The sequence below is a fragment of the Elephantulus edwardii genome, unplaced genomic scaffold (assembly GCF_000299155.1).
Source record: "Elephantulus edwardii isolate Elephantulus edwardi_28Jun2011 unplaced genomic scaffold, EleEdw1.0 scaffold00091, whole genome shotgun sequence".
Taxonomy (NCBI): Eukaryota; Metazoa; Chordata; class Mammalia; order Macroscelidea; family Macroscelididae; genus Elephantulus; species Elephantulus edwardii.
Window position 1 is genome coordinate 11,287,146 of NW_006399841.1, and position 19,348 is coordinate 11,306,493.

At 44.7% G+C, this 19,348-nt stretch overlaps 1 protein-coding gene across 1 annotated transcript in view; it reads right to left on the reverse strand.

Moving 5' to 3' along the window:
* CNTN3 (contactin 3 (plasmacytoma associated)) overlaps window positions 1-19,348 on the reverse strand; it is a 292,769-nt gene that overhangs the window by 156,907 nt on the left and 116,514 nt on the right. The gene's annotated exons all lie outside the window — the stretch shown is intronic.

The window sequence follows — 19,348 nt, forward strand, 5'->3', positions numbered from 1 at the left end:
CAGCCCCTGGAGTTTAGGAACCATTGTTTTAAGACAAAGGAATGAGAGGCTGGAAGCAGAGGGATGTGGATATGCAGGGGGAAGGGGGGATTAATTATTGAGTTGTACAGTTTGATGGGTGAGGGAAATTGAAAGAATTTGTGCAAATTTGTATTTGAATCTTGTAAATAAACTAGTAGAAAAATTTAAAATTTTTTAAAAAGATATTTGCAAACTTAAAAAAAAAGATGCATGCACCTTCTATGTCTATGGCTTCAAAGCAATTCTTTTCACAAACACAGGTCTACCTTCATTTGATCGGGGCTAGATAGGGCTTTCCCAACACATTCCCACCTCTTCTTTGGTGAAGATTACAAGGCCTCACTTCTTCTTTTACACTAGAACTCTGGCCATGTGACTGGAGAGAAGCCAAAATGTGTGTGAACAGGTGAAAGAGGTCACATAGAGGCACATTCCATGAAGACTGCCAATAAGTGGCTTGCTTTTAATATCTCGCTCTACAACTTGGATGGAGACAGAAGTAGGGATCTCAGTCACACAATGGAATAATACGCAGCACTCAGGAGCAACAAGTTCAAAAAATACTACATAACTTTGGAGAGACTCGAGAGTATTATGCTGAGTGAACACGGTAACTCAGTCTCATAAGGACAAATAGTGCGTAAGATCATCATTGTAAAAACAGAAAATCTACTAAGACGTATACGAGGATCCAAGGCGGTTAGGGGTGGGAACAGAGGGATAAGGATGGGTAGGGGTGAAGTCACAAGTTTGCACAATCTGGTGGATGGAGGGAGGAGGTCAAGGAAATGGGAGAGATCTGATGGGGACCTGACAAGACAAGGTAATGATGGTCACAGTCCTATCGCGATTAATTTTGTAAAACATAATGAATGAGAAATAATCCTATGAAACAGGATGTCAATGAATGGTGTGAAACACAATGTATACAAACTTAGTAAGCAAACCAATATAAAATAATTTTTTAAAGTTACATGTTGAATGTATGTTACAAGCTAGAATGCCTTAGTGGCAAGGAGAGTGCAACTCTGTCTCACATACTTTGGGCATGTGGTCAAAGAAAAGACATCCTGCTGGGAAAGGCGGAGGGTGAACTGCAAGCAGATGGACAGACGTGACTAACAATGACCTCGGGCCTATGAGCGAGACGGTGAGGATGGGGCAGAGTCAGAGCTGCTCATGTATATCTGCTGCTTGTAGGGTCACTCTGAGTCCTGGATGCCTGGAAGGCGCACACAACAAGGAAGTGCAAGGGCCCGACATAGATGTGGCCAGAGTTCCACTAGTCAGGCAGACCTGACTGCATTTCATCTGCGCCAGGAAACACTATGGTTTGAGCCTGTTCATTCCCATGGTTGCTTGAGAAGTTCATGTGATCGTAATTAAAATACTAATTACATACGAATACATTTCATGGCAAAACAAACTCTTTAAATCTTGCTCTTGCTGATCCACGGAGCCCGGCTGCTGTCGTGGTTGAGCTCTACTGCTGACACAGCTGCTGCTCAGAGCAAAGGTGTGTCTGTCTCCTTCCACAGGGATGACCGCTCTGGCCACCTTCTGGGGTCATTCTACGCTGCCCTAGGGGGTCACTGGGAGTCATCTCTGACTCACAACAGGTCTCATTTTATCAAGCAGATAAATTCCTGTATCTCACTTTGTGGTCCTTGAGGGTTGCACAGAAATAACAAAAAACATTAACTAATCAGTATTCTCCAATTTCTGCTCAAGATGTAAGGAAAACAGATCTTCTGTTAATGTTGATCTGTACTGAATTAATGGGCAAATTTTCACTGAAAGCTAAAAACATTAGTGCAAGTATTTGGGGAAAAAAATAGGAGTTTTTTTGTTAGAATATGATCTCGAGAAGAGACTTTAAACTCCCAAGCTTCTGTCTTGTCATTTTTCTTCATGGATTTAAAATGCCTTCTGACTCCTGTACGTGGGTGGATAGAGTAAGAGCAGAGAGAAGGGCAGCTGTCGGAGTGGGAGAAGATGATTTCTCATCAGACTTATACAGGCCATTTAGGGGGTTTGAGAATGGAATGACAGGGGGGACCAGGAAGCCATATTGCTGTGATAAAATACATAAGGAATGGCTACTTGCAAATGCTAAATTTACAAGAAACTCACAAGGAGATGGAAAATGCAAGTACTAATGAAACCTTTGCATTGACTCCCGTGACCCAAGCTCCTTTCAGGGACATTTACATTGTGTTCAGTGCTCTTCAGTGCTGACTTCAACCAGAAAAAAAAAATGCTGGGATAGCCCAAATGGTTGAAATATGGTTTCTTTCCTTCCTTCCTTCCTTCCTTCCTTCCTTCCTTCCTTCCTTCCTTCCTTCCTTCCTCCCTCCCTCCCTCCCTCCCTCCCTCCCTTCCTTCCTTCCCTTTCGTTAAAATGTCCTTTTCACTTTTTTTCAGCTTCATTATGACACACACACATCCAAAGACAGACACACCGATGTAACCCTAGGAACACTTCCTGTTCTATTAGCTATGATTTGACGGCAAGAAGTGAGGGTTTACCAGAGGCAGCTTCAGTTGAATGTCAGTTTTAGCAGCAGCTGGAACGCTGCAGGCAGATGGAGGGCATAGCACCCAAAATAAGAAGGCAGTTGCTCCCCGATAGGGGCCCTGCGAAGCCAGGCCTGCGGACCACCAAGTCCCAACTCTGCCTCGGGTGGCCTCTCATCTCTGCGAGGCTCCATCTCTGTCCCCCACAGATCAACTTTCTCAGCTGCCGAGTGTTGCCCTGGCTGGGCTGTTCTGACTCCAGGGAGGCCACAAGTCGTTCCCCTGGAACTCTGGGTCCCTGAGGACAAGGAGATCCTATTTTCATTGCCTTCAACATTGACGTCAGTGTTTTTCAAATGGGAAGTGAGTTGTTGAGGTTAGCAGTGCAACATCCTATGGATTATACTACCAGAGCTGCTTCTGGGCAGTGGATTGAGGTTCAACGCATACTTGGTTCGAGTACATTTTTTTTTAAATCAACAAGGTTCTCAGGTCTTCTCCATTTTATATAATTTTATGTATCAATTGAATATACCATGGACTGCTGCTAGGAGAACAAACGGGTTTGTCCTGGAGAGGGTGAAGCCAGAATGTTCCCTGGAGGCAAGGATTCTGAAGCTTTGTCTGACATACTTTGGGCATGTTGCAAGGAGGGACTGGTCCTTGGAAAGGGACATCATGTTTGGGAGAGTGGAGGGGCAATGCAGGAGAGGAAGACCCTTGATGAGATGGATCGATTCTGTGAGTGGAGTGGTGGGAATGATTGTGTTTGAGACAGTAAGGTTGGCATATAACGGCATTTAAGGCTCTTGTACATAGGGTCCCTATAAGTCGCAAACGACTCGATGGCACATAACAATAACAATGTAGCAGTTGATTCAGAGCACACTTGTCTGAATGCCAACTATGGATTTGTTAATATTTTTGGCTCCTTTCAATGTCAATAGTTGCAGCTATGTTGACATATATTTGAAACTAGTCTTACAGTTGTGATCTGTGATCTGAACTGTCTGTAGATGACCCCATGGCCCCTGTCATAAACTGTTAACCCACTTCCCCGTGAGGACAGAGATCTCAGAAGCACTGCTCAACGGTGCTGCTGATTGTGACTCCCTGAAAACTCACCAACCACCTGCTTCTTAATTTGATAAAACATCTTCTGAGAGAAAACCAGCCAATGAAAGCTCTAGGAATCACTGTGGTCCAAGCCTTAACCAGTCCTGGGGCTGGCACAGAACAGGGAGCCTTTCCTTCCAGGGTGCACGGACCACCATCAGTTGGGAGTCGATTCAGTGGCATGTCATAGCAACAACCAGCAAGGTGCCTCCTGTAATGCAACTCCTGGATCGGAGTCTGCAGAGAGAGTGGAAACCACTCATTTGGAAGCAATGATTTTACACAGTGATGGAGCAGACCGTCTCATCATTCCTCCAGGGAGTCAAATGACTGACCTCTTCCTTAGCAATCCAGTGCTCAACCCACTGCATCAGCAGGAGTCCTCCCCGGTGACCAATGATGTAAATATGACAGCCCCCAGAACACACACCCAGCCACCTGCGAACACACTATGTACTCGTTACCTATGCTTGAGGAAAAACTCGTGTTTCAAATTTCACTGCATTACAAGTAAACCAGCAGAACACAGGTCAAGGAGGAGGAGAGAAGAAAGACTCAGAAATGATGTAAAACTCCAGCTTAAATAATTTTGAGAAATTACTGATGCCTTTGAGCTGTGGTGCTGGAAGAGAGTGTTGAATACCGCATGGACTGCCAGGAGAACAAGCAGGTTCGTCCTGGACAAGGTGAGACCAGGCTGCTCCTTGGAGGCAAGGATTCTGAGGCTTTGTCTGACATATTTTGGGCATGTTATAAAGAGGGACCAGTCCTTAGAGAGGGACATCAATGATTGGAAGGGTAGAGGGACAGAGAAAGAGAGGGAGACCATCAATGAGATGGATTGACACAGTGACTGGGGTAATGAGGGTAGGTGTGTCAGAGACAGTAAAGTTGGCACAAGATAGAGCAGGTTTCGGGGCTGTTGTATGCAGGGGCGCTATGAGTCACAAGGACTCGACAGCACTTAACAACATTATGTTGAGTCTTAATCACCTCCCCACACACCCTCTCCTGTATCTTGTCTCTTGGACAAAGGCTCTCACAACTAGACAAGTTCATGCCGAGATGCAGAGCTCCTCTTGGCAGCGCTTACATATTGAATTATGTCCCTGGACACCTATCTACAGGTCTAATCCTTGTAGCTTACTTAGAAGCAGGCTCCTGGAAAGTGATGATAATTAAATGAACATGCATCGGACTGGAGTAGAGTGGATCGAAATCCAAGTTCACTGATGCTCTTCTTAAGATGAGGGCAGATACAGAGAGACAAAAAGCAGTGTGGCATGTGGAGATGTCTCTGTGATCCAAGGAGGGCCGGGGCTGCCAGTCCTGGAAGAATCTTCTAGAATAGAGAGCATTGGTTCTGTGACCTGTGTGATTCTGAGTTAGGGTGATATTCCATTGGGTTTCCACTGGAGGCTGTACATAATTCGTCACAGAACCAGATTACCTGCCTCATCTTTCTTCTATAGACAGATTGATGGATTCAAACCACTCATGTTTTTGGTGAGCAGCCTAATATGTAACTCTCTTCCCTACCAGGGCTCCCTATGATCTTGTTAACATGTCCAATATGGACTTCTAGCCCCCACAAGCGTAACTTCTACTTTCCTATCCAATGCCATTAAGTCAGAATCGACTCTCAGACAACCTTCACGTGAGATTCCAAGCCTCTAAATCAGGCGAGAGCACACCCCCAGCTCTCTCCCTTGGAGATACTGCAGGCTATGGACCCCAAGGGAGTCTGAGTTCACAGCACAACTCTGTATAAACCAAAACCCAAGAGTTCCATTCTTCTCTCAGAAGCTGCCCTGATGCTGTGTGCCACTGAGTTGGAACTGACACCAGCAGGTTTGCAGACGCAGTAAACTGCACAGGAGAAGACTGCCTAGCCGTCTCCCATTGAGGAGCTTGTGGATTTGAACCATGTACTTTTGGAACTGCAGCACAGCTCCCGGCCACTAGGCCACCGGAGCTCCAAATTCAGACACTTAATCTCTCCTAGTGCAGTTCTTTGGTTAAACATACAGCACATTTTACCATTTTGTAAATGATCTTGTCACCAAAGCAAAGAGAGTCTTCAGTAATCAGGCCAACGTCCCAAGCCAAGAGTCCAGATATTTCACACCCGAGAAGGCAGCGTCAATGAGTTTAGCATATGCACAAGCACGATTCTCTGACAGCTCTGACCAGCAGCAGTGTTCAATGCCTCAGACATCGCACCTGAGTTCATCCAACTGCACAGTTTATATGTGTTCTAGGCCAGGGCCTCCAGACTTTAACGTGCAAATGCACCTACTGCGGTCTTGTGAAAATGCAGACGTTGCCTCTGTGGCCTTGGGAACCAGTCTACCTTTCTAATAAGCTGCGGGTGAAGACGGTTCTGTCAGTCTCTGGACCGCAGCCTGCGCAGTGGCTGCTGGCCTTCCTCAGGCGGAGTCTCTGAGGGGCTCCTGCCTCTGTCCTCGGCTCCCACACCCTCCTGCTTCCCAGTCCCATTTCGCAGCCTCCACACTGAAATGGATGTGGCACTGCAGAACCAAAAGTTCTCTGCCCACAAGAGGCTTTGTTTTTTCTTCCCTGTTTAGGATTAATGTGTCTCTCGTGTGAGTCTGTTCTTCACTCCAATCTATTCCCCTCTGTGGTGGCCGCCTGAGACCCCACCATGATTATACAATCTTTTAACGTCTCATGAATTTATAGTGGCTGTTCCCTCTCTCAGTCCTCAGTGCTGAAGGCTGCCGCCTTGGTGATGAATGCAGAGTCCCCAGGGTAAAAAAGTTCCTAGTCATCCCTACACCTTCTCAGCTCCTGATGTGACATCAAAGGCAAACCCTGTCTCTTATCCGGGGACTTGGGTTACAACTACAAACACACAGAAAGTCTCCCTGGCACCAGGTGCTCTTCAGATTTTGGAATTAGCTAACACCAAGTGTGCCCTCTTTAATTGGTGTTGATGGGATTCATCATCTGCTTGGTCCTTTAGTTTCTTCTAAACCTGAGGATGTGTCAAGCATTGGGTGAGATCATCCTGTTATTCCGATGAGACAGAGGCACCCACAGCAGTGTGGTCTGCGGAGGGAACATAGCCCTGACTGTCCTCACTGCTGCCTGCCTGCCTGCCTTTGGAAGTGAAGAGGCTCCCAGGGTCCAGAAAGCCCTGTGCAGAGAAGCTGCTCAGCTGGTGGCTTTGGAAGTGGGAAGCTGGGCCTGAGTTCTTGTTTGATTGCCTGTTTCTGGTTTCTCCCTGCAGCCAGGAGTATAACCTGTATGGATGACTGCAAAGCTATTTATTACGGGGCAACAATTGGTGTTCTTGCCTTGCTTGACTTTCCTGGGGGCCGGGTCTATCATGAGCCTGCAGTGAAATTGCATTAATGTCTGTCTTCTAAGTGAAACAAATTTATATGCATCTTTTGCTTATTTGGGATTAAAAGCCATCCTCGCAAAACAGATTAGGGCGATATATGTGAAAAGGGTCTGCTGGAGTAGGGAAACTACTCTAATCTTTCAATGCATCCAGGCAGATAATTTACAAGAAAGTGGCAGCGACCGGGGGCTAAATTCCTTCAGAGCAGGGCCATTCATCTGATGCCATGAGAAGGGAAAATAGCTGCCTGGTAGGCGACGGTGTGGAATTTTGCCCTGGCATTCCTACCAGCTGCACGGGAAGCCACTTGCTGCCATTCGCCAGGGGTCTTGTCTCCCACTTGGGCGGTGACATTTCCTGCCACTTCCTGCTTATTACTTTCTCAGCAGAACAACTCCACACCTCTCTGAGGCAAGAAGAATTAACACCCCAAAATTAATTGAAAAATTAGGAGTCGACAAGCCAAAAATCAGAGACTGGACATGGATGGCCTGAAGCGTAGCTATTAGTGTGGATCCCAGAAGAATGAGGAGCTGAGAATTAGAACAAGGACCAGCGCAGCTGTTAATGTCACTAAGAAATCAATAGACATTCAAACGGCTGAGGGAAAATACTCTATTAGCAATAAGACTGTATGATGGTCACTGCTGTGGAATCCATTTCAGCTCACAGTGGCCCTGGAGGACCGGGACAAGGACCCCCACAAATTTCTGATGCAGTAAATCTTAACGTGTGCTGTATTACAGTGTCCACTGGATAGCTGTAGGTTAACATGGACCAAACTACATTACAGCCTCCAGTGGACAGCTGTAGGTTTGAAATACCAACTGTTCAGTTAGCAGTCCAACACTTAACCCATTATGCCACCGGGACTTCTGTCACATGATGCTACAAAGGACCCAGTGCCACTTAGATCCCTACTTACGGTGCCTTCCATTGGGTTTCCTTTTCATGGTGTCAAATGAAAGGCCCTGTTCTGAAGGAATTTAGCCCCCGGTCGCTGCCACTTTCTTGTAAATTATCTGCCTGGATGCATTGAAAGATAGAGCGGTTTCCCTACTCCAGCAGACCCTTTTCACATATATCACCCTAATCTGTTTTACAAGGATGGCTTTTAATCCCAAATAAGCAAATGATGCATATATAAATTTGTTTCCCTTAGAAAGTTGTAAGTCTTTATGGAAAGAATCCATTCACCTTTTTTGTTGCTGGGAGGCCAGTGGACACACACTGCCAGCTCTCAGTTAGCAGCCAAGCGTGCTGGACATTAAGCTACTAGAGTTCGTGACGGAAGCCTAGCTCATGGCAGTGCCAATCAGACGGAAGCTCATGGGCCAATCAAGCCCTGACATGCACACATATGAGTAAAGGACTGGGTTTTGGTTAAGGACTGCCGGGTGATACTTATTCTGAGTAAAATGGTTAGAAGAGGCGCAAGTGGGCCCCACTGCATAGTCCGTGAATAACTTCGGTTTCTGAGCCAGCTTCCTTGCCTGTGTTATGCACGCATGCTCCCTGGAGTGGCAACCCAGGACTCTGGCATCCAGGCATGACACACCGCCTTTGGGATGTGGAAAGAGAATGTGAGATGCCGAACAGTAAGTTGTTGTGGATGCTGAAGTGACACGATGCTAAAAACCGCTGTGCAAACCTTGGTGTGACAGAGGTGAGAAGTGTTAGCAATGCTACCAGATGGCATGGGATTGACACCCTCTGTGTCAGTGTCTTCCCTCCCCCCTTCCTCAAGATGGATAAAACAAAATCAAAAGTCATCCCAGGTAGTTTGGAGGAGGGAACTTGAGGAAAAGGAGTAGTATTAGCTTCCAAGGGCTCTTGAGATTGAACTCCACAAATACGGCCAAGGGTCACCTCCCAGGAGGAGCGTCTGAGTTCTCGTTCCTCAGTGCAGATTCCTTCTGTGATTCCGGGAGAGCGTCCCCCTGTCTACACCACCCTCCTGCAGCTCCCCAGTGGCCGCCCTCAACAGACACTGGAGGCTGGTTGCTTAGGCTTAGAGGTGGACATCCTGCCTCAAGTATCATTTCCCATCATGGGGTTTGACCCAAAACACTCAGGCATTAGGTGACAAGAGCTCACCCTTGAGACTGAGGTTCCAGGAGCGAACACAGATTATCACTCATTCTGCTCTTCATGGACCCCTAACCAGGGGCTCTCACCGGCAGGAAAGCTGCTGCCTTCAAACGGATCCCGAGTCACGGGACCCCACGGGCTACAGAGCAGACCCACGGAGCCTTCCCCACTGCCGTCTTCACAGATGCAGCACTCCACGTGGTGTCGAAACACCAACTTTTAGGTCAGTCGTCAAAGGAAACGTATGTGCTCCACCCAGGAACCCAGGCACGAAGCAGCACTCAGTAAACAGAGCGGCCGCCACCATCATCACCACCACCACCATCATCACCACCACCACCACCACCACCACAGGCAGTCTTCCACTTACACTGTACCACAATTATGATGAACTTTCAAAATATGCTTTATCATCAATAATATGGACTACACGCAACACTGTAGCATTAGCATTCCCTGTGGTCCTTCGAGAAGGTGACCTGAAGAAAAGGCTGATATCACAGCAGACCCGACCTGCAGCATGATCACGGCATCCCGTGACTCTCCAGAAGCGTCTGCCGTCTGTAAGCAGCGGTACTGCTAACACAGTCCACCAGGCGTTGATGGTTCTATTCCACGTTGGGGTTCTGAGCAGAAAGACAGGCAAGCTTCTCCCACGGGATTTAGTCTTTGAAGTCCACTGAACCGTCAGCTCTGAGTTGGTTCCAGTTCCACCCAATCAGAATAAGTTTGAGTTTTTAGGTTCCTTAATACTGTGATCATAGTGTGTTCCATGCCAGGAGAAGTATGTTAATAATGTGATGCTGACCTGGTCAAGTTTCTCAAACTGTAACAGCTGTACTTTTGATACCCCCTGGAATATTCCATTTAATAGGCTTATTATTATTAATAACCACAACTTTCAAAATGTCCACAATGCCCAGCTCCCCTGGACTGCAGAGTGTTATGGTTTTTGTAACTGTTTATGTATGTATTGAAATGTACCTATAAATTTAATGTAAAATCTCCAACCATCAGAGACATGTAAAGACAAGATTCACACAGAGATTGCTAATAAAATAATAACAAAAACCTTTTAAAAATAAGATATTAAATTTGCATTGGAATCACCCTATGATTCAGCTGTCAGAATGGGACCCTCTTGTAAGATGGCCACTCTCTGTATTATTTTTTGTATTTAGTCTGGTAGTGGAGGGAACATGATGGGTGGATTAACTATGATGGGATCTTAAATAATCAGAAAGTAACAAAAATCTAAACATTCCCAGCCCCTGAGGAAGGACCAGGTGGAGAAGTGCGTACACGATGAAGTGACCGAAGGTACTAGGTCATGAAAGCAGAGAGGAGCATTTGCATGGCACACTCCACGGGTCTCCAGAAAGAGGGCCGGGAGGACCACACGGCGTTTGTATGGATAAGCTCAGGGCTTACCGCTTCTACCACTCTCTGACCCAGCCCACGCTTCTGCTGAATTAATGTCCTCAGATCAACACTGGGGATTAAGCTGGGCTGACTGTAATTGCTCGCAGACAGAGGTCACTCTCTCCCGTCAATGGTCACTCCTGTCTGGGTGGTGCCCTGGGAACACCGTCCAATTCTTCTACCTCTACAAACAAATAGTCTGGTATGGCTTCAAAAATATAGAGTTATAATCTATATGTGACTTCTGGAAACACTTTATAACTGTTCAAAGAGTTACATGCTCAGCTATTAACAAGAAGGTTGACTGTTTGAACCCACCCTTGACAAGAAAGACCCTGTAACCTGTAAATACAGGTGAGAGTCTAGGAAGCCCTGTGGGCCAGTACTGTCACAGGGGCCACTATGAGTCAGGATCAATTCAATGGCACCTAACAGCAATGACTGTGACTACCAACTCATTCCCCATGTAGACTATAAAACAGCATTTGAGCTAGGCAGGTGGGCTGCAGAATAAATAATGACACCGTGCCCGTCCTCAGGGAGCCCACGAGGTCAAGGCCATGGGCGTGAGCTGTGACCATCCCAGCAGTTCAGGAAGGCAGGGGTCCCTGAGAGTTCTGTTTGGCACATCAGTCTGACACTCCAACCCTGCTGTTTTCCCTGCACTTTCTGGGGCTAAGGGAGGAAGGCTTTTGTTTGGCATAATTTGCTTGTCTGTGCCTGCTTGTTCCTGGCATAGGGCAGGTGGTCACATTGAGGGACATTTCTTGCCTTCTTTACCTACACTCCTACTTGACTCGTGCAAGCACCATTCACGTGCTTTAACAAGGAAAGGAAAATCCTGTGACGTCACTAGAGAGACAGTGGAGTCAGGATGCTATTAGTTAGGTCAGCTGTGATATGCTAACGACTTCATGGACTGTGAAACTGTCGGTCACTAGACTAAGATGTTTTTCAGTACACACGTGCCTACTCGACCAAAAGGTTCCGTCTTTGGTATCACTGATTATATCCAACAATGAAGGTGGTAAGAAAGAGCACTCAGTCAAAATCTTAGATGGAGTCAATGTTTCTGAAGCACATTACAAGCAAGACGATACAACTACTATAAACTATTGATTTGATCCAGTGCAAACTTGGACTAAGCTGAACCTTTCTTACTAAGGATAGTTCTAGCCATTATATTTCTAACACCCTACCCTCTTTTTTTCTCTCAAAATAACACTCTTCTTGGTGACCTACTTGGTAAGGCACTGTGCTGCCAACACAAAGGCAGGAGGTTCAAATCCGCCAATCGCTCCTCTGTAGACAGATGGATAGTCTCTCCCTTGTGATTCACACCCTCTGAAAACCTGCTGAAATGTCAGCTGAGAGTCACTTCTGACTCCATATCACCTAACAGCAATATCATTTCTTCTTCACTCCATGGCCACCACTAAGTGCAGCTGACATTTCCTCAGTAGCTGGGACACGTTCATAAATTCAGAATCAGCTCAGCTATTTTGCTGAAGTTACTGGGAAAGAGAAAAACTAATCCCTTGTTTTTATTCCACTACTAATACAAACTCATAGCATCTCATAGCGACCCTATGTCCTGTGCTAGTCGCACTGTCTCTGACACACCCATCCCGATTATCCCAGTCATAGAGGGCCTTCCCCTCCTGCGCTGTCCCTCCACCCTCCCAAGCATAATGTCCTTCTCCAAGGACCAGTCTCTCCTCACAACCTGTCCAAAGTATGTTAGACGGAGCCTCAGAATTCTTGCCTCCAAGGAGCCACCCAGTTTAACCCTTTCCAGGACAAATCTGTTTGTTTTCCTAGCAGTATTCTCAATACTCTTCTCCAGCACCACAGCTCAAAGGCATCAATTCTCCTTCTATCCGACTCGATGGCACATAACAACAACAACAACAACAACTAATATAAAGACTAGGGGGCTCTGGTGGCTTAGTGGTAAGGGAGTTGCACTGCCAACACAAAGGCATGTGGTTCGAACCCACTAGCTGTTTTAAGATGTAAAAATGTAAAGCCTTTGGAAACCCACTGGTCAGCTATTTTTTGGTTCCGACTCAGCAGTACATAACAACAAAAATGACTAATATAAAGATTGGTCTTTCAAAGTTACCAAGCAGAGCCTTGAATGAAAGACTTAGTTATATGCTAAGAGAGTAGTCAAGAGCCCTCAGCAGTAATTGATCTCTGTAACTCATGTGGTGCCATGAATTGGGATGGACTCGATGGCACGGGTTCTAGCATTAAAGACCAACTTCACTGCTACAAGGAGTCTACCTAAGCATGAGATCAATACTGAGGGAAGCAGAGGCAGAAATATAACAAAGACAGATTGTTCATCACATTGGTTGAACCCCTGGAAACAGCAGACTGGCTTCTCAGTGAACAGATACTAAGGCAGCATGGAATAAAATATTTGAATCCGTGCTCTTTGCCTGTGAAAAAGAATGAAGGAGGAAGAAAAATTGGACAGAGAAAGAAGAAAAAAAATATTATGTGGCTCAACAAAGACTTAATTAGTCAGGCTGGAAGGAAGCTCTGAAATGAACACTCATCAACAGCGTGAAACCCGACAGAAGTGGCCAGGTTTTCTGTGTCTTTAAGAACCACAACATTTATGTAGGTGTAGGGCGTAACCACAGGAAGATCACAGTGTAACTGAGCCAGACGTAAAAGTATCTGAGAGATCGAGAATATACATTAAACACAGTCACCAGAGTTCACCTGCAGGTGCTTATAGGTGGTGGTGGTTGTTAAGTGCCGTCGAGTTATAGGCAACTCAGAGCAACCCTATGACTGAAAGACCTGAACGCTTGTATAACTTTGGTCAATTCTCCAGGTTCATAGAGTTTCTGGAGGCAAGCTATTTCAGAAATGGATGCCACTCCTACTTCCAAGCTTGTTTTAATCAGGAAGCTCCACCAAACACCGTCCACCATGGGTAACCATTATCGCATTTGACACATCAGTGTCACAATGTTCAGCTTCACAGCAACCATGAGTTACCTCTGTACAGCAAGTGGACAGAACGGGGCTATACGACCAAGAAGAATGTTTGATCAAAAACAATTAAAAATAGGCCTGAGAGCTGCGGATTAAAGTCACCCACCTCTGGCTTGGGAGCATCACTTTCTGTTCACCAGGCCAACTGATCTGTTATCAACCATGTAATAGTGCTAGAAGTTTCTCAGACATCCTAGTTGTGTCAGCCACTTTGCACCACGTTACTTATTTAAATGAAGAGATGTTATGCTTCCCTACAAAGTTAAATATCCTATGAAACATCAAGAATTCCATAGAACATGCATAATTAAAAGTAGTTTCTGGAACCCTTTTCTGTCACCAGCATCAACGACCTGGTAACCACATCTGCCCACTGCACCCTGAGCCTGCAGCCTGTAGTCAGCATTTGTATTGCAGATGACTAGAGAATGAGGACAGGGGACGTGGGCTTTATTGGACTCAGAGGACAACCATTAAGATTGATCAGTTATTGAGGCAAAAGGCTTTGATCTGTATATCACAATAAAATGAAGTCCAGCATATAGGGGAAAAACCCTTTTTTAATCAGAATAAGCTCTAACACAAGTGGAAAACAACTTTTCAGTGTTGCCTCTGGTCAGAAAAATCCCTTCTCTCTAACCTATTTATTTCTCAGTAATTTTCACTCTCTCAATAACCGTATGTGTTTTTTCTCTGAAACTGGTGATTTATACATTAATAATATCTTCTTTATTCCCCCAAGTGACCAAATTTGCAATACTGAGCGTGAGAGTGAAATAAAAAACCAACTTCACTGCAGCAGCACTTATTAAGTTCTTTTTATATGTGTTTAAGTTTATTTTTACTCTAAGAAGCTGTTTTGTTAAACTTCTGAATTCATTGTAATATTTCAGTTTATACCAATATAGATTATACCTGCAATTCCAATGCTCCCAAAAAAGGATGTGTGTGTTATAAAATAATTACACACACACACACACACACACACACACACACACACACACACACCTGTGTACTTCTCAGAAGGCCATGCTGCTGGATTATGGGAGTCAGCGAGGTGGACAGTAGATCTACCTTTAAACTCACTCTTATAACTCTCGTGTCCATTTTTGTCATACTGTGGTGGCTTATGGGGGCTGTGATTCTGGAAGCTGTGTCACCAGCACTTAAAATACCAGGAGGGTCATTCACGCCGGACAGGTGTCAGTGGAGCTACAGACTAAGACACACACAAGTGAAAAGGATCTGGTGATATGTTCCTTATAGAAACTGATGAGTGAAAACCTTATACGGATCAGCAAAACACTGGCTGACAGACAAGAAGATGAGTGGTTCAGGCTGCAAGGTGCTGAAAACACTGCAGATTCAGCACAGCATCCTGAACATAGAGCTGACCATAACCACATGGGTGGAGTAAAGCGTACAAGACCTTAATTTGGCAGTGTTGCCAACCCATTGTGAGGAAGTCCAGTTGCAAGGATCCATTAACAGTAGGCAAAGATTGGATGTAAGAAAACTCACAGTTGTCAAAAAATGAAATAGAAAACATTATTGGTGCTTTTTGGTGGACTGCCTTCAAGTCTATTCAGATTTCTCGAAACCCTATAGACAATCGCTCAAGTCCTTGCACAATCCTGCATCATCCTCAAAATTTCCACAGTGCTCAAGGTCAATATTGCAGTCATTGTGTCTATTTGAAGGTCGTCTTCTCCGTCACTGCCTCTTCTCCAAGCATGATGTCCTTCTCCATGACTGGCCCCTCTTGCAAACATGCCCAGACAGGGTGGGACAGCGCCTCACCATTCTTGCCAATGAATAGCTTTCTGGCTTTATCCCAAGACAGACTAGCTTGGGTTTTGTTGCTCCCCCACCCCCACCCCCACCCCCATAGTTCCTGATACATCCTACACTCTGCCAACACAGTTCAAAGGCACTAACTCTTCTCCTCGTCTTTATTCACTGTCCAACTCTGTCATGCTTATGAAGCAATGGAACAAACCATGGTGGAGTCAGGCACACCTAATTCTTGCTCTTAGCAGATTTTCTAGTACAAAATGTCTTTTGATTTCTTTACTGCTGCTTCCATGAGGAGGATAGCTCTGGTGGCCTAGTGGGTAAGGAGCTGTGTTCCCAACGCAAAGCTTGAATCCAATCAACCAGTTCTCCTCAGGAGAAAGATGGGCAAGCTCCTCCTATACATTTATAGCCTCCAAAAATTCACTGAAGGGTCAGTTATGAGTTGTTTCCAACCTGAGAACAATGAGAGTGACTGAGCACAATCATGAGAATTAAGTGTGGAGTCAAGTATGATGAAATCACCCCCAATGTCAATCTTTTCCATCTATCATGAGGTTGCCTTCTGGTTCAGGTAAGAAGTTTGTTTGCTTGATATTGAGATGAAACTCAAATGGAAAAGTAATTCAAAGATGATCTTTGATTTTCTTCAGTAAGTGCTTCAAGACCAAAGACCTATTCATTGGCAATAACAATATAAACAGTGGCCATTTTTCATGAACCACGTCAGACAGAGTACATAGGAGACAAATTGACTATATTTGTTCAAAGAAATGATGAAGATGCTCAAACTCGTCAGTCAGAGAAGGTCAGGAGCTATTTGCAGAACTGGGCAATAATTATTCATAAGCAATTTCAAGTTGAAGTGAAATAAAATTAAAACAAGTCCATGAGAGTCAAAGCATGACACTGAGCACCTCTCAAATTGAATTCAGAGACCACCATGAGAATAGATCTGACCAGGAAAAGACTTGGACCAGGATTTCTGGTCTTACAGAGAGCCTGGTGGAACTCCCAAGACTAAGCTAGCACTGTGGCTACGTGTTCACCTTATGCACATGGCAATAGTTGGTTTGAAAGTTTAGTGACAGACTTAAGTTTAGTTCTAGGCTACAAGGACTAGAAGGATATTGGCTGAAAGCAGAGAGTCTAAATATCAGATGTTTACCCATGATTTCGGGAGTATTTAAGTATGTGAATCATAACAAAGTATAAGAAATAATTAATAGAATTGTAGAATGTTTAGTTGTGCTCACATGGAACCCGAATATAGAAAAAGATGCAGTTGTTGTAACGAGAGACAATTGCAAGGAATCCAGGCAGGATTCCACCGCTTCACCACGGATCTGTTAAGAAGACTTGTGCAGTGTCCTGCTGTGCTGTTAACAGGAAGTTAGTGATATAAACCATATGAGGCGCCGCAAGGGGGGAAAATGAGGCATATTTTCCCCTTAGGATTTAGTGTTTTAGGAAATGGAGGGTCACAAGGAGAGTCGGAGATTTCAAGGATGTTGTTCAACATGCATGTTAATCAAATGCTTTGAAAAGCTGGAGTCTATGAAAAGCATGATATCAAGGCTAAAGTCAGACTCTTAGCAACCTGTCATATGAAGATGATGCAACCTTGCTATCAGAAAGCTAAGAGGACTTGAAGCATTTACTGATAAAGATCAAAGACTCTAGTCTTCAGTGTGGATTACACCTCAAGATCAAGAAAACAGAACTCACAAATAGTACAACAGGAACATCATGATGAACAAAAAGACTGAAATTGTCAATGATTTCACTTTATTTTGATCCATAAACAAGTGAAATTCCTTCAGAAAGCATGAGTCAAATGGAACCAAATGATAGACTCACCGGGTATATTCGCTCAAGAGATCTACTTATTAAGCAAATAAAATTAAAAAAGAAAAATATGATGTGTCTCTGATGACTAAGGTGAACCTGATCTAAGTCATGGTATTTTCAGTCACCTGATATGCATGTGAAAACTGGGCAATAAAAAACCCTAAAGAATAAATGATGTATTTGAATATAGTATTGGTGGCAAATACGGAATATATTCATGGAATGCATGAAGAAGAAATACTCTGTCTTGTAAGATGGACAGAATGTTGTCTGGCAATATGATGAATGGGAAGACTTCCTCCCGGACCCTCTGCCTATGTTATCAGGAGAGATGAGCTCCCGAAAAGGCATTAAGCTCCGTAAAGTCGCGTGGCTGCAGCACTGGGCTCATGCACAGCAACAGTCAGGAGGATGGAGTCAGAGCAGGACCACGTGCTTGGCTACCTTGTACACACAGTCAGAATGGGCTTGAAGTGACTCCACTTGTAATAACATGCATGCACCACTGATGTGCCTTTGCATGTATATAGTACGCGTGTGTGATGTGCTTATATATGTATATAGATGTGTTATTATTGCAAGACACCATCAAGTTGACTCCAATCCATAGCAACCCTGTTGTTGTTGTTGTTGTTGCTGATTGCTGTTGAGTCGTGCATGACTCCAGTGACCCTATGAACAAAAGACCTGAGACCTTTCTATAACTATTGTTTCCCCAAGTTCATAGAGTTTCCAAAGGCATGTGGTTTAGAAAGTGGATGTCACTCCTGTTTCCAAACCTGTCTTAAACTGGGAGTTCTACCAAACACTGTCCACCATGGGCAGCCATTATGGCAGTTGAGACCCCAAATGGCACAAGGCTGAGTGTCACAGCAAATCCAGATTACCTCAGCACAGCAGATTGACAGAAGGGTGCTGTACGACATGGAAGAACGTTCCTCCAAAATATAGTAACAAGGGATTGAAATATAATTCCTTGGGCCCAACTTTTAAATATAAGGGCCATCCTGGAGGTCTTTTTGACTCTAAATAAGAGGTTTAAATTAAAAAAAAACAACAACCATACATTCCACACTGACCCTCAACGAAAACAAAAGACATCTTACAGAGTCCAGCCACTTCACCCAGGCTCCAAAGTGGAGATAAGGGCTTGGCCTTAAATGCAAGTATCCTCCTGGAGGTCTTGTTGACTCTAAACAAGAGACTTAAATAAAAACAACCTAACAATCCACAAATATCCTCAACCAAAACTAGAGCACAGAGCCCAGCCGCTTCATCCAAGTCTAAAATAGAGACAAGGGCTTGGTGTTATATGTTGTTGTTAAGTGTCATCTAATACCAATCTTATAAAGAAAAGATCTTAACCTTGTTCTATAACTATTGTCTTTTCTCTAAGTTCACAGGGTTTCCCCAGGCATGTTTAGGAAGTGGATGCCACTCCTGCTTCCAAGCCTGTCTTAATCTGTGAACTCTACCAAACACTGTCAACCTTGTGTAACCATTATGGCATCTGACGGGCCAATGGCACACAGTTCAGTATCACAGCAATCCAAAGTTACCTCAATACAGAGAAATGACAGAACAGTGCTGTACCACTTACGAGTGTTCATTTCAAATAATTAAAACCAGGCCCTCTGGTTCATGGCCCTCAGACCCAAATGAATGTTAAAGACCCCAGGCCCACAGACCAGGCTCTTACTGGTTCCACCAAGAGGCTCTGGCCAACCACAATAATCCAGAGCCAACTCCCACCCAACACACAGAAGGACTCACCCCTCCAAAGCCACACACTTTTTCAAAGACACCAGGCTCGCGCACCAAGCTCTCACTGGCTCCAACAAGAGGCTTCCGGCCAATCAGACAATCCAGAGCCAACCTCCATCCAACACAGAGAAGGACAACGTAGGGACCAAGCAACCCTAGGAACATAAACAATCCTCCATGGAGTATCCTGGCTGCACTTCTTCTAAGACTAATTTATTTTTTTGCAGTTTGTCATATCAGTATTATTTCCAACACCACAATTCAATGGCATTACTTCTTTTGTCTCCCTTATTAATCATTCCATTTTGTCATACATATATAACAACTGTAAACACCACGCCATGGGGCCTGGGGCACCTTAGTCTTTAAACTGACATCTGTGCTCTT